The sequence below is a fragment of the Nuphar pumila genome, chromosome 2, assembly GCF_984573655.1.
Source record: "Nuphar pumila chromosome 2, dmNupPumi1.hap1.1, whole genome shotgun sequence".
NCBI classification, from domain to species: Eukaryota; Viridiplantae; Streptophyta; class Magnoliopsida; order Nymphaeales; family Nymphaeaceae; genus Nuphar; species Nuphar pumila.
The window spans coordinates 84817147-84831769 of record NC_143250.1 but is presented as its reverse complement, the minus strand read 5'-3'; positions in this window follow the sequence as shown (position 1 = coordinate 84831769).

Below are 14623 nucleotides of genomic sequence, written 5' to 3'. Positions count from 1 at the left end.
TATTGATCAATCTGTTCTTAAGCAGACTAACGATGATGATGTTGAAAGTACAAATTTATTCCTGGATAACACAACTAAATCTAATGAAGATGATCATCAAAGAACATTTGTTGAAATCAGAGATCATCCTCAAAAGCAGATTTTGAGAGACCTGACTAAGGGGGTTCAAACTAGAGCTCAACTGGAACAGATTGCAAACATGACATTCATTTCTCAACTTGAACCAAAGAAGATTGATGAAGCCATCATCGATGAGTTCTGGATGCTAGCCATGACTGAAGAACTAAATCAATTCCAAAGAAATGATGTTTGGGATCTTGTACCAAGACCAAAGGATCATCAGATCATTGGGACAAGATGGATCTTCAGAAACAAGCTAGATGAAACAGGTAATGTTATAAGAAACAATGCAAGACTAGTAGCTCAAGGATACAACCAGGAGGAAGGTATTGACTTTGATGAAACATTTGCTCCTATTGCTAGACTTGAATCTATTATAATGTTTTTAGCATATGCAAGCTATATGGATTTCAAACTATATCAAATGGATGTTAAAAGTGCTTTTCTAAATGGTTTTATAAATGAAGAAGTTTATGTAAAACAACCTCCAGGCTTTGAAAATAAACAATATCCAGATCATGTTTTCAAACTATAACGTGCCTTATATGGATTAAAACAAGCACCTCGTGCTTGGTATGACAGACTAAAAACTTTTTTATTAAAAACTGGTTTTTCTGTAGGCAAAGCAGACTCTACTCTATTTTTGAAAATAGTGAATAATCATACCCTAATTGTTCAAATTTATGTGGACGATATCATCTTTGGATCTACTAACAACACTCTCTGTGAAGATTTTTCTAAGTCCATTCAGAAAGAATTTGAAATGAGTATGATGGGAGAACTCACCTACTTTCTTGGACTGCATATTAAGCAAACCAAGGATGGAGTCTTCATCAATCAATCTAAGTATGCTCATGAACTTCTGAAGAGGTTCAACATGAACTCAACTGCTTCAAAAATTACTCCTATGAGCACAACTACTATTCTGGACAAAGATGAAGATGGTAAGTCTGTGGACACAAAGGTATACCGATGTATGATAGAATCACTACTCTATTTAACTGCTAGCCGTCCAGATATCATGTTCACTGTTTGCTTGTGTGCTAGATTTCAGTCAAATCCAAACGAATCACATCTTAAAGCTGTAAAAAGAATAATGAGATATTTGAAAGACAATTGATTTTGGATTATTTTATTCAAAATCTTCTACATTTGATTTAATTTCATACAGTGATGCTGACTTTGCTGGAAGTAAATTTGACAGAAAAAGCACAAGTAGAACATGTCATATGCTAGGGCACTCACTAGTTTCATGGTTTAGTAAGAAACAAAATTGTGTATCTTTAACAACTACTGAAGCTGAATACATAGCTGCTAGCCTAGCATGCACACAAGTCATCTGAATGAAACAAACTTTAAAAGACTTTGGTTTAAAATTTGAAAATACAACTATTTTCTGTGATAATACTAGTGCTATAAATTTATCTAAAAATCCTATTTTACACTCATGAACTAAGCATATTCAAATAAGACACCACTTCTTAAGAGAACAAGTCTTAAACAACATAATTAAACTCGAATTTATACTCACTAATCAACAGTTAGCAGACATCTTCACTAAACCTTTAAAAACGAAGACTTTACACAAATTAGAAGAGAATTAGGAATATGCAAGTTAAGTGACTTATAATTAATCACATTTATTTGGATTAAAACATCTTGTGAGTTCTGATAAAGTTTTATTTTAAAAACCGATTCCTTCTTATCGATCTTTTCTTTTATCTATCATATACATTTTCTTTATAGTCAAACTGTGTTTCCATATTCACGTATACTCTAAATTTTCATAAAAATACTTTCATCATGACACATTCTTTATGTCTTTCAACTTGTCATCTTTCAAGTACACATCACTAATATCTCATTGTCCTATTTCTTTTCACACATATCCATAAGAACCTTTTACATTAAGTAAAACTATCATGACATCGTTCACATCACTCATCTCATAACACCTTCTTTATCAATTTTGTCTTTTTGTGAAAACCTCTCTTACGATAAGCTAGCCAATCTTCAACATGATATTGTATTCCTCACTTATTTTATTAGACCTTTACTGATCATTTTTTCGTTTCTTACATTCAAATGATATATCCCTTTTCATGACTTCTTTAATTTCTTAACAAACTTAAGTAAAGTATAGCATGATAAAACCACTATATGAGAAATATTGCTTTTCAAACTTCATAATCGAGTGTTTATCCTTCTTATTTTTTATTCACCACCTTTTTCAAAGTTAAGCTCTTTAATATTTCACGTATAAGTTTTACTATATCATCTTTTATATCATATCTTAAGTACAATCTATTTTTGTCCTTTCATCCTTCACACCTTTTATGAAAAACTATTATAAAAACTCATTCTCGATAACTTGTCCTTTTTTTTTTTTTTATTCTCATAAGTACTATTGTACCACCCTTTCTTTTTCTCTCTCTCATACGAAGTAAGCCTCCATCCGTAACCATTGACCCTTTTATATTTTTTTTAAAAATTTATTTTTTTTAAAAACCATGAACTCCCTCCAAACGAGATTCATTGAAACCATGTCCTTTAAGCAAAACATCAATTCATGTCAATCATAACTTTACTTTATGTCATACATCTCATATCTAACCTCAAGTGATTATTGTCCTTTATGACTATTCTCACTCCTTCCACGCATATCCATAAAAACATTTTTTAAATAAGAAATTATTGCATCTCTCACTCATATATCCTTTTTGTCTTATTCCAAACTCCTTCACGAATTTAGAATGTTTTCACATAAAGTAAAAACGTCGTATAAAAAGTTGTTTGTTTTATTAGGCCATTATTTCTTTCACTCTATAACAATCCTTACACCTCTTCACTTCCTCACACGAAAATATTTGAAATCCATAGATTATTCACCTTCTTGACTTTATTCATTCATTCATCACACATCAAGTCTAATAGAACACTTCATACTCAATTCATGACACATCTCACAATTCGATAATCTCTCTCATAGTAAATTTTTTATCTATATAGAAAAATTATGTAAAACTATGTCCTTCTTGACATACACACTAATATAATACACTATCTTCCAAAAATTGATTTGATTTATCATTCACAAGCTACAACTCACGAATTTCCTTATTCAAACTAAAATCTAAAAATCATTCACTTCAAATGTCATTCATTTCTTATCACAATTACTTTCTTCCTTCTATTTAATAGATTGGTTCATCCCTCACCATTCCACTCAATTTTCTCTATCTTTATACAAGCTATCGCTCTTTCCAAGCTCTTCTTTCTAAGTCTCTCTTTGATCAAAAGTACTTGCAAATGGCATCCTCTTCCACATCCGACATTAACATGCTTGAAGCTTCGGAGTTGAGATTTCCAGATCTCATTCACACATATCACTCCATAAACTCCATGACTATTCAACCAGGCAAGTTAGTTCATCTTGAAGCCTTTCCATCTTTTGATTTACAAACTTCTCTTTCCGAATTTATTCATGTCCTAGCCTCTCCACAATTAATGCCCATTTATCCTCATCTCATCAAAGTGTTCTACACCAACCTTTCTGTCGACCATGATCACTCTACTATCACTTCCATGGTTCATGAAAAAGTCTTATCCTTCGACATGTCTAAGTTAGGCCACATTCTGAATATATCTTCCTACGGGATTGAGCTCCCCAACATAGTTCCTCTCGACCAAACCGTGTTTAAGAAAGTCCTCCTCTCCACTCGCTCCACCCACTTTCCATGGCATGAAAGCAATTTAAAGCCTCATGCTCTGTTGTTGTCCAAAATTCTTTCCTCCAATGTAGTCCCTAAGTCGCCCTCTAGGGGATTTATTGCAAATGAAGTCTCTCTTCTTCTTTATGCAATCTTCTCTGCCTTTCCCACCAACTGGTCCAGTGTCATCTTTCATAACATGATTAACTTTTGTTCCTTTCAGTCTCTTCCGAAGGGAACCGATGTCGTCTATCATAGTTCCATAACATGATTAACCCTCATTCTTGAATTCTTCCAAATACCTCTTGCAACCAATGTCGTCTATCACTCCAACCGCACGTTTGATGACTCCTCTCTCCATGAGGAAGAGTCCTCTCACCTAAACTCTGACGACGAAGGCCCTCAAGAAGCAGATCAAGCAGCAACTTCTGACCTTGACATCCTCTCAGCATTTGTCAATGTCCAGAACACCCAGGATCTCCTTCTCAAGAGTCAAGCATCACTGCAAATCGGCCAATATGCACTAAGGAAGTTTCACCTCTCATCCGGCTCAAAATGAACTCTTTATTCATGTTGTCTGTAATAACTTTAAATACTTTTTTCCATTTGGTCTGTAATAACTCTACTTACTCTGATCCCCTCCTTTTTGTCCATGACAAAGGGGGAGAAAATCCTGTCTCCACTAGTGGAGAAAAATACTCTTTGACATTTTTCAATATTTTTATGATATTATTATTACTATGCATAATATCTTTTTGACAGGGGGAGCATATTTTGTCATCATCAAAAAGGGGGAGAATGTTGAGAAATTATCTTTTGATGACACACAATATGATACACTGTCATATTTGATTTAATATAATATGATAATATGTCTTCTTGAAAAATGTTATATTATGACTGGATATGCTTTGCCATGTATCTAACGAGTATTTGATGCAAGGATATCTCACTAAAAAAGGATGGAGACCTCCTGTTCAAGTACAACTGTGGTGCAATCATACTTTTTGAAGAAAAAGCTTGATGAGACATGCATTCTTAAAGATCATTTAAAGAGATCGACTTCCTCAAGATGAAGACTTTTTTCTTCTTTAGAGTCATATGTAACAGAACCTTCAAAATCATGCATATTGCATATTACATACTTTATCATAAAAGTCACTCATTCCAAAAAGCTATATTTCATAAAAGTATACGATAGTTTCAAAAAGCACCTTTTTTGAAAAAGGTATTTTGACATGATATATTAGCTCATGATTTCAAAAAGCAATAATTGTACCTTCTATCATGTACAAGACAACTTGAAAAGAAATAAAAAGAAATGATTTCAAATGTGTAAGAAAAAGACAAAACATAGAAATCGGCTAGACAAAGAAAAAACAAATATAATATGTTTAGAATAGACTTTAGTTACCTTTTTACAACTCAAGAATGTCGACTTACTTAAAGTCATCATTCTCTTTGTAAAACATTAAATACCTCCTCTAAAAATCCTTTTAAAAATAACTATTTTAATCTCACTCAAGAATGTCGACTTGCTTAAAGTCTTCATTCTCTCTGTAGACATTAAATAGCATATCATAAAACAATTCTTGATATAATTATTTACAAATAAAGATCTCAAAGCATTTATTGTACTTACACCCATTTAAGTAAAGAAGTGACAATTTCTAAATAAAATACTTAAGTACTACAAATCATTAATTAGAATAAAGACAAAACTACATGATGGCTTACACATCTAACGTTCAATGTACTATTATAAGAAAAAGACTTTTTACATAAAATATATCATACCTAAAATATTACAACGACTAATGTACCCCAAATACTACTTTTATGGAATAAAGACATTTTCGAAAATCCATAAAGATGTTTTTGAAATGACTTCACATCTCACATCCCAAAAAGACCATCATTTCAAAAAGGCAACGACTATTTTTCTAAGGCTATATAAACACAATCAAATTACTTATTTCATATGGACATGTGAGCTTACAATGAGAAAAATTCCTATTCGATATTTAAAAGAGAGCCTTGAAAAAGAAAAAGAAAAGAAAGAGAAAAAGTCAAGAATAGCTCTTTGACAAAGAGTATCTTCTGAGTGAAAAGAACTATATATTTTGAGAATCCTTCATTCGTGCATTCATATCATTCTGAAGGTTCTATAGGAAGTATTGCAACTTTCTGTTTTCCACTGTATTCCTTCTTTGTTGAAAGAAGTAGACTTGTAAGAAAGAGGGTGTTGTCCTTCTCTGTTGAGAGAAAACGACCTCTGTGAAAGAGGGTGTGCCCCTTCTCTGTTGTGAGAAGAAGACCTCTGAGGAAGAGGGTGTTGTACTATTTATCCGGTAACTCGGATGTTATAGTGGAAAGCTCAAGTGGTTTGCTTGGGATTGGATGTAGGTCAGAGTTTTGACCGAACCAGTATAAATTCTGTGTTTTATGAGTTGTGCCTTATTGCATTCTAATTTTAATTTATCGATCTATTTAGCATTTCACTATTCACCCCCTTCTAGTGGAATTTCACCACGCGTAGTGGTTAGATGCACGGGGGTGCGTGTGGGTTATGGCTAATTTTCCTAGAAATCACCTTAGGTGATTTCAACCGAGTATAGTGACTTAGAGCTAGGCGAGTGAATGCCTAGACGACGGTGAATAAGTCTGAGTGGTGCTCTTCGCTATGGTGTTCAATCATCAATTGGTCTTCGGACTGGGGGGACGTAAGGTCTTGTTTATTCAGTGGCGAGATTTTGCTATGTTATGCGCATAGGGCTACAACATGCTTCGTGGCACGCAAGGCTAAGGCAAAGTTTGTGCCTCTTTCGAAAGTGATAGTTGGTATGAGATGGCTATGCACTAAGCGATATGGACTACATGTATTGCGTATTTGAAAATGTGCTTGATCAACTTCCGCTAAGGCAGTTGCGCACGGGGTGGTGTGTAGGGCCAATGAAAATGCTTCAGCATATGAAAAGGTGTTGGTACATGTCCTTTGGCCGTTAGGCTGGGCAGCTTGACGTGTCACGGGTTTGTGAAACATTCTATGCCCATGACAGAGTGATAGAAAGGCTTGCGGCGGTAAGGAAGGACCATCATGCCGCATTGGCTTATTGAAAAAAGTAAGCCCATGTCAACGTCAATGCATGTATTGGTTCAAAGTTTCTTGCACCACTGTACTTAGAATAAGCTAACAAATTAAAGTTCCTTGAATTTGCAGATTCATGTACCTCATTTTTCTAAGGTGCCATATACACGTGGTTCACAGTTCGAATCACTAGAGAAATTACTGATAATATTTATTAAAAGAATTTTTTTCAAATACCCCCCAAACATTTCGGTCTAATTCATGCCAAAAGATTGAAAGTTTGCAAATTCATAAAAAAGTTTTTACTTGGGTTAATCAAATTGTCCCAATCATGAGTTAATATTGGGTTGTTCTTGGGTTAACACTAATTCATGTTTTAAAGTTATCATTTTACCCCTACAACTCATCGTAAAAAATTAATTTACCCTTATTTAAGAAGTTTGATCGTAAGGCTGCCAATATTATATATTTAATAAAAAAAAACTAACCTCTTTAACATAAAACATGATGTTAGCTTACACCAAAAACATAATTGTTGACAATTAAAAAAAAAAATTATATAACCATCTATAAATTCCAGCAAGTCAATCAAATGATAATGACCATCACTGATAGCACATTCAGGTCACTAATTTATTATTTTATCAGATTTGGGTAGATTTTGATGGGTCGGGTACTGGACTCATTGACAACACTAAAACCTATTAACATAACAATGACTGAACCCACTTATAGCACAACCAATTTTATGTTTGGAAACTTGAAACTTTATGTATACCAAACACGGACTCGGCTGTACTATTAGTGGATTGGTTGGTATGCTGGAATTTACACAGTTATATAATTTTTTTTTTAATTGAACATTTGTGTATTTGGTATAGTGATTAGCATTTTGTTTTAGTTAAAAAGGTCATGAGTTCAAGTATCATTTTAAGTCCTAACGGTCAAACTTTTAAAATAAGGATAAATTAATAATTGTATATCACATATAAAGGCAATATGGTAACTTCAAAACATGAGTTAGTGTTAATCCAATGCTATCCAAAGTTAATTCATGATTATGGCAATTTGATTAACCCAAGTAAAAACTTTGGTGTGAATTTGAAAACTTTCAAACTTTTGGTGTGCACATGAACTAAAAAGTTTGAGGGGTATTTGAAATTTTTCCTATTAAAAAAGTGGCCATCTAAGCTCATACAAAACTCTTGGTCCCACCAACTGGGGGCTCCTCGTGGTTGGTAGGAGCTGTTGGTGCATGTCTCCTTGTGGTAGGACGTTGCAGGTTCAAACCTCAGTGGTACGTTGAATAGTAACTGGTGGGGTCTGCCTAACCCCAGCTTGCCTTTCGAAAAAAACGAAAACTCTTGGTCACTTTTGCGAACTTTTTTAACAAGTCATGCATGGAAAAGAAACTAATTAACCGTGTCTCGTTAAATTAAATAACTGGGGAAGGGAATTAATCAGAGCTTGTTTGTCCTCACAAGTCTCTTCTTTCACTGGGTCTGTAATTATTTTAATAAACCATATATGGGAATGAAAATGGATGGGACATCTGATTTTGGGCTTATTTAGGTCCAGCCTATATTGTTAGGTCCCTTTGGTATGAATCCAAACCCAAGTTGGATTCAGAAAAAATGGTTTTGGATTTGCTTGAATTTGGGTATAAAACAGGTAAGCAAGCGTGTTTATGTCCTGGTCAAAACTGAAAATCTAACCTGACCCGTTTAAATTTTTCCACATAAAAAGTCTATATATAATACTCATTTTCAGTTGATCTAGCTAGTGCCACATACTATAACTATATTTGGGACTGTATTATGTGCTGCAGACTAGATCGTGGCTCAGAATCGTACTCATTCTTCAAATTCTAGATCCAATGTAAAATCAAGGTTGATCTAAGGGTGCCCATTGAGCCGAGCTGCCGGTCGGACTTCGGGCACTGTGAACACCCCAAATTTTTCAAAATGTTGTAAATATCCCCTTTTTGCCCTTTTTCCCCATTCTTTGGGTAATTAAGTCGGTTTTAAATCTAAATTCCATTTTATTTCTCAAATTTCGTTGAAATTAAATTCATTTTACATATCTGACTCAATTTCGGATCTGGATCTACATCAAAATCCAAATCTGAGTTTCATTATCCAAACAAATTATCAAAAATAACTTTCTGAAAAGCTCAGACACTTCGTCCGGTATACGTTTGGATCCATCACGTTATATTTCTCGATTCGAGTATCAAAACTCGAATATTTTCTCAAAACCTGGGTCCAAACCCTTTCTTTTGAAGAAATTCCCCCGAAATGGTATGAAATTCTCAGAAAAACACTTTTGTAAATATTTCTCAGAAAAATACAAAAAAATTAGTATCATAATCTTTGTTTTCTCATAAAGCCTTAGGATTTTATTCCAAAAATACAAAAAAATGAAAAATAAACTAAAAAACCAAAAAATTGAAAAATTTACGAGAAAAACGAATGAGTTTTAGCTTTTAAAAATCATCTTTTACTAAAAACCTCATTTTAGAAAAAACACCTTTTGAAAATCTTTTTTGAAAGAGCCCTTTTTCGTAAATTGGTGGCTTAGGGTTTTTCCTTCGTAAGAGAGGAGAGGGCGGCGCTTCGTAAGAGAGGATAGTCTTCCTCCATGGCCGATCCCCCCCCCCCCCCCCATGTGCGACCTCCATCACAGCCTCCATCTCCCGTCCATCACCAACAGCCTCGCAGATCATCCACCAACCCTTCGATCATCTTCATTCGCCTCGGTCCGTCGATGCAAAACCACCCTCTCCTCTTCCAGACCCTTCCGACCCTCTCATAAAAGGGGCATAGGGTGAATGATCAAGGGGATGGAGGCTTCCATCGTCGAGGCTACTAATCATTCTCCGATCTCCTCCCATAAACCATCGATTATATTCATCTCCTTTGCCTTTCACGGATCTGCAGTTCTCCCTTCTGAAGCTCCTCCGAATCACCAGCAGGCTGAAGGAGGTCGGCTACCCCTGCAAGGATTTCAGACCACCACTCCTAGCCAGCTATCCCCCTCTATCCATTGAAGAAAGCCGGCCGACTACCCTTGCAACACCAAGTAGTCCAAACGATCCCTGCAGAAATTGGGTAAAATCTTCTTCTCCCTCTTTTGCTTCGTTTTACCTTTTAAATTTTCCTTTATATCGTATCTTCCTTGACTCTGCATGATTTGTTTTCTCCTTCCCTTTTGTTTTCCCAATTCCTCTTGCATCTTCCTTATTTCTCCCTCATAGAAGCGTCTGTGATGGCGTTGGTTTACTTGTGGTAAATCAACCCATCACGCCGCTACATTAACGGAATCTTTTGATTCCAACATTTTTTTTTGGGGGTTTCTGCATAGTTAGTTTCCTATCTTTATTATCGTTCCCTTTTTTTTTTGGGTGGCATCCTCTCTGTGTTATTGTGATTTCTTATTACGATTTTTTTTTTCCTTTTCTTCTTCTTTTTTTTCTCCTTTTTTTTCTGCTTTCTTGATTCTAACAACTGAGTTCTTGTTTTGGTTGTCTCGTTAACTGCATTTCTTATGTTGTCACGACCCCATCAGTTTCCTATTCGTTTCATGATATCGTCCGCCTTCGTTTAGCATCATATACCATGTCACTCTGTTCTTTATAAGTATGCATCTATGATTATTTGATTTTCTACGTTTGGGGATCACATGAATGATGATTACGTTCATACCTACCTTGGTCTTGGAAAGATTGGGTTATGCCTAAAGAGGGAAAACGATGGTGACAAGGGTGTTGGTTTTTTTTTTTTCCTGAAAGGGTATGGACTTTCCATGATGAGAAGGTTGGTTCATTGGCTTCACGTTTAAGGAAGAAGGCAATTTACTATGAATCCCAGGTTGTTTGATACGCAGAATGCCTACATCGAGCTATGTGTGCTCTGTATAAGGCCTTCCTGTATCATGCATTTCATCTTTCAATATCACCATGAGGTTTTCATACAGTTAAATGTTTTCCGCTATCTTGCATTGCTGTATATCATTTCGTCTAGTTCTTTTTTTTTCCTCTTCCTCTCTCTCATAAATTGTGTATGAATTCTTCCATTTAACGTTGTGCATCCACTTTTACATTCTTAACATCTACCAAAAGGGTGGCTATTCATGTCACGTTCCTGCTCAGATAATTCAATTCTAAAAGTTTTTTTTTTTGGTGTGGATTGGATCTTAATCAGACTTAATAATTTTGGAACACCTGGAGGTTCACATTTGCTCTAATGATTTGAGATGCCCCGGTCAGGTACAGTTTGGGGGAATTCGGGTTCTTTGTGTTTTGCAGAAATGAGACTGCAAATGGAAATTGGTTAATGTCCCTGTATTCTCGTTAATGTCTATGAGTACCAACGATCCTATATTAACTGTTACATGTTACTTAAATTCCAAACTCAGGTGTATGGCTGTTATATTGCTCCATGGTCGTCATGATCATCAAAAACCAGATATAGCTAGATTTAAACAGATTGTTTTAGACTGTTGTTTTCAGGTTCTGTTAAAAAAAAAAGGATAATCGAATTTGAAGTAATTGATGTAGTATCGGCAATTAGTGGCCTGGCCAAGGGATCGATCATGGGAGACTAAACTGGGCATGGTGTTCTAGCTCAGTTCGTTAGATGCTGAAGTGTAATTTCTGTTTTCCCATAAGCTTTCCAACTTGCTGTTACAACCTCCTCAGACAACTACTGTCTTACCAAGGGCGAACCCATCAATAGTGTGAAGACCCTGATCTTTTATAGGTCTGGAATGTTTCTGTGAATGTTCTTCGCGTTGATCCTTACAAGGAAAAGGAGTAAAGGTGCCAACATCATCTGCCAAAAAAAAAAACCCTCCAAAGGACATGTTGGAATCCATTTGAAACAGAGGCAGGTGACATTTCAGGTAACACTTTTCCTATGGCCAGTAGTGCTGGCAATGTAAATATGCCGAAGACCAGAAGATGCGAGGATGCATTTTATCCAGGTGTTGTAAGTAGCAACCCATCTCTGATTTTCGATTTTCTCCCCCACCTGGCATCTTGTGCTAGATTCACATTGTTTACCTTCAGCAAAATCATTTATTTTCTGCAAAATACCCTCCATACCTACTATAGCTCCCTTACTGTTGTAGAACAAATAAAAAAAAAGAGAAGGAGGATAAGGAAAACCCAGTTCCCCCTTCTCTGCTTGTGTTGCTTCAGCAGAAAGCGATGGGTTTATCTTATGAAATTCTTTGTGGGAAAATCTCTGGTATTATGCTCATGATTCAATATGTGTATTTTATCTCTCTTTGAGTTGGAAATTATGGTGAATTTCAAGTACCCGGACCAACTTCCTCCTTGGATCAGAACTTTTTTTTTATTCGATGGAACTACTTACTCTCGTGTATTCTATCATAGTGTCCCTCGCTTAACAGATAGCTTATACTGTCTCATAGCCATGACTTTGATAGGAAATCTATCAGTCTGTCCCTCTGAAAGCTTTGGCCCTGTACAAACTCAATCACCTACATGGGATTTTAGCATCATCATCTAATTTTGAATTTTTTTTTTTTAGTCTCAGATTCATGTGGCTATCCCAGAATTCGTTTTTTTAAGGTGGAACAATAAAGGCTTATTGGTGGACCTGCGTAAGGATTCAGCATCACAGGTTGTTCAACAAATTCCTAACCACATCAGCTTACACAGGTTTTGAAAATTTTTTTTTATTAACACTCATTTTATCAATTGCTAGATCTAACTTGAATTTTGTTGCAGAAATTTGCTTAAATTTTCCATGAATTGTATAGAAGATTTTTTTTTTATATATATACCCTTGCATACTCACCCACCGACTATTACTTACAACATCACGTCTAAAGCATTTTTTTTGGCATACGTCTTGTATATCAGGTCCACTGTCATCGCAAATTCCCATACTTGCTGCTTTCCCATCCATGCTCATCTTATTGTGTTGCCCAGTCCTACTGGTTTATGTGTTAAATCAGTAAACGGATGCTGCTAGGGGTCTGTTTGTTAATACCATCGAGATTCTGTACTAATGTGATTGCAAACTGGTTTATGGCTGCTAAAGGTGGCCCACAGGCCTATCAGGCTCTTTTGGACTGGCTCCAATGACTGTCAAGCAGTCATCCAATGGCACATGATGTTTATGCCACAAGGTTATTGGCTTCAGCTGGATTTGTCCCTTGTGTCCATCTTTTAGTGTTTGCCTCAGATTCTTTAAATTCACCCCTGTATTAGGCTGCATTGTCCATCATCCAACCCCCACCATACTCTGTCATAGCACTAAGGCCGACTCCTATCAGTCACCAAACATCGTGTTCATTCTCACTGTCCTAGGCATAGATAGTATTGTCACTTAAGCGACATTCTGTATATATCATTCGTTGGACTAGTGTACCATATGGTTAGGCTATCAGCTGTGTATTAAATAAATGTAGGATCACATGCTCAACATTATATTAAGAACAGTCTGTTAGATGATGTGTTGTATCCTTAGGTTTTGTATTTGGACCCTGCGACCAAGTTCAATTAATCATTGCTATGCCTTCGCTTGCTATGGAATAATGGTTTTCAGTCTCGTTTCAATTGTTGATCTTCACCATAAAATATTTTAACTGGCCCTTGATGTTTTCTTAGCACTGTCTTATCAAGTATGCATGGTAGCAATTTCAGGATCTGATAGCACCTATTAATATCAGTCTTAACATATGTTCAGTCTATTGGCATTCACTTGGCTTTGCCACATACATTACAATATATGCTTTCTCACTAAATTCGGTGTATCCCATACTTGTATCCATTCCCTCATAGATATTTAGGTATCATCGAGTATGTCTAGCCTTAATAGAATTTATAAAATTGCTCTTTATACTTTATGTGATGATAATCCTGTTTTGCAGGAGATTCATAAGAATTGCAATTTCTTTGTTTAGAATTAGTAACTCTTGTAAATTTTGAACTAAACCCGAACAATATAATGAATTAGGTGTGAATGAGAAAATTAAATTTCAAGCATTAGGTTAAAATGTATGAGCATGTATATACCATAGGAATTACTTGTTTCATCTCATTTTTTTTTTTATCTTTCATTTTCTAAAAATCTCACGAATGGTGAAACACGAATGACACGTGCACCATTTCGTAAGAGGTAAATTAATCTTAAGTTGATGATCCACATCAATGGCCATAGCCAGGGTGTGGACAAATCTTAGTATTTTTATCTTTTACGAAATAACACTGGATCCATTTTCAAAATTCATCATATTTACTCAAATATTTTCTTATTTTATTAGAGTTTAACTTAGAATTAATTCAATATATATACCAATGGCCATAGTCAGGGTATATTGAGAGTTAATTTCATTTTAAACTCTATAAAAGCACCAAAATGTATTTTATTTTTCACCTGAATTTAAATATAGATTATTATATAATACATTCAATGACCATAGTCAAGGATGTATTATATCCTCAATCTTATTTTAATTCATCCAAAGAATGAAATAGCTTTTCAAAATTCTTTTTAAATCATTCATCATTTAGGATAGAACTGCATCATATTTCAAAATTATTTTTTCAAAACTCCAAGTGATGTAAATATCTTCTTCAATCAAATCTTCAAATCCTGTTCATCTTTTTCAAATTCTATTTCATTTTCCATCTCAGAGTCCAATTTAACTTTGAGATTTCAATTTCATTCCA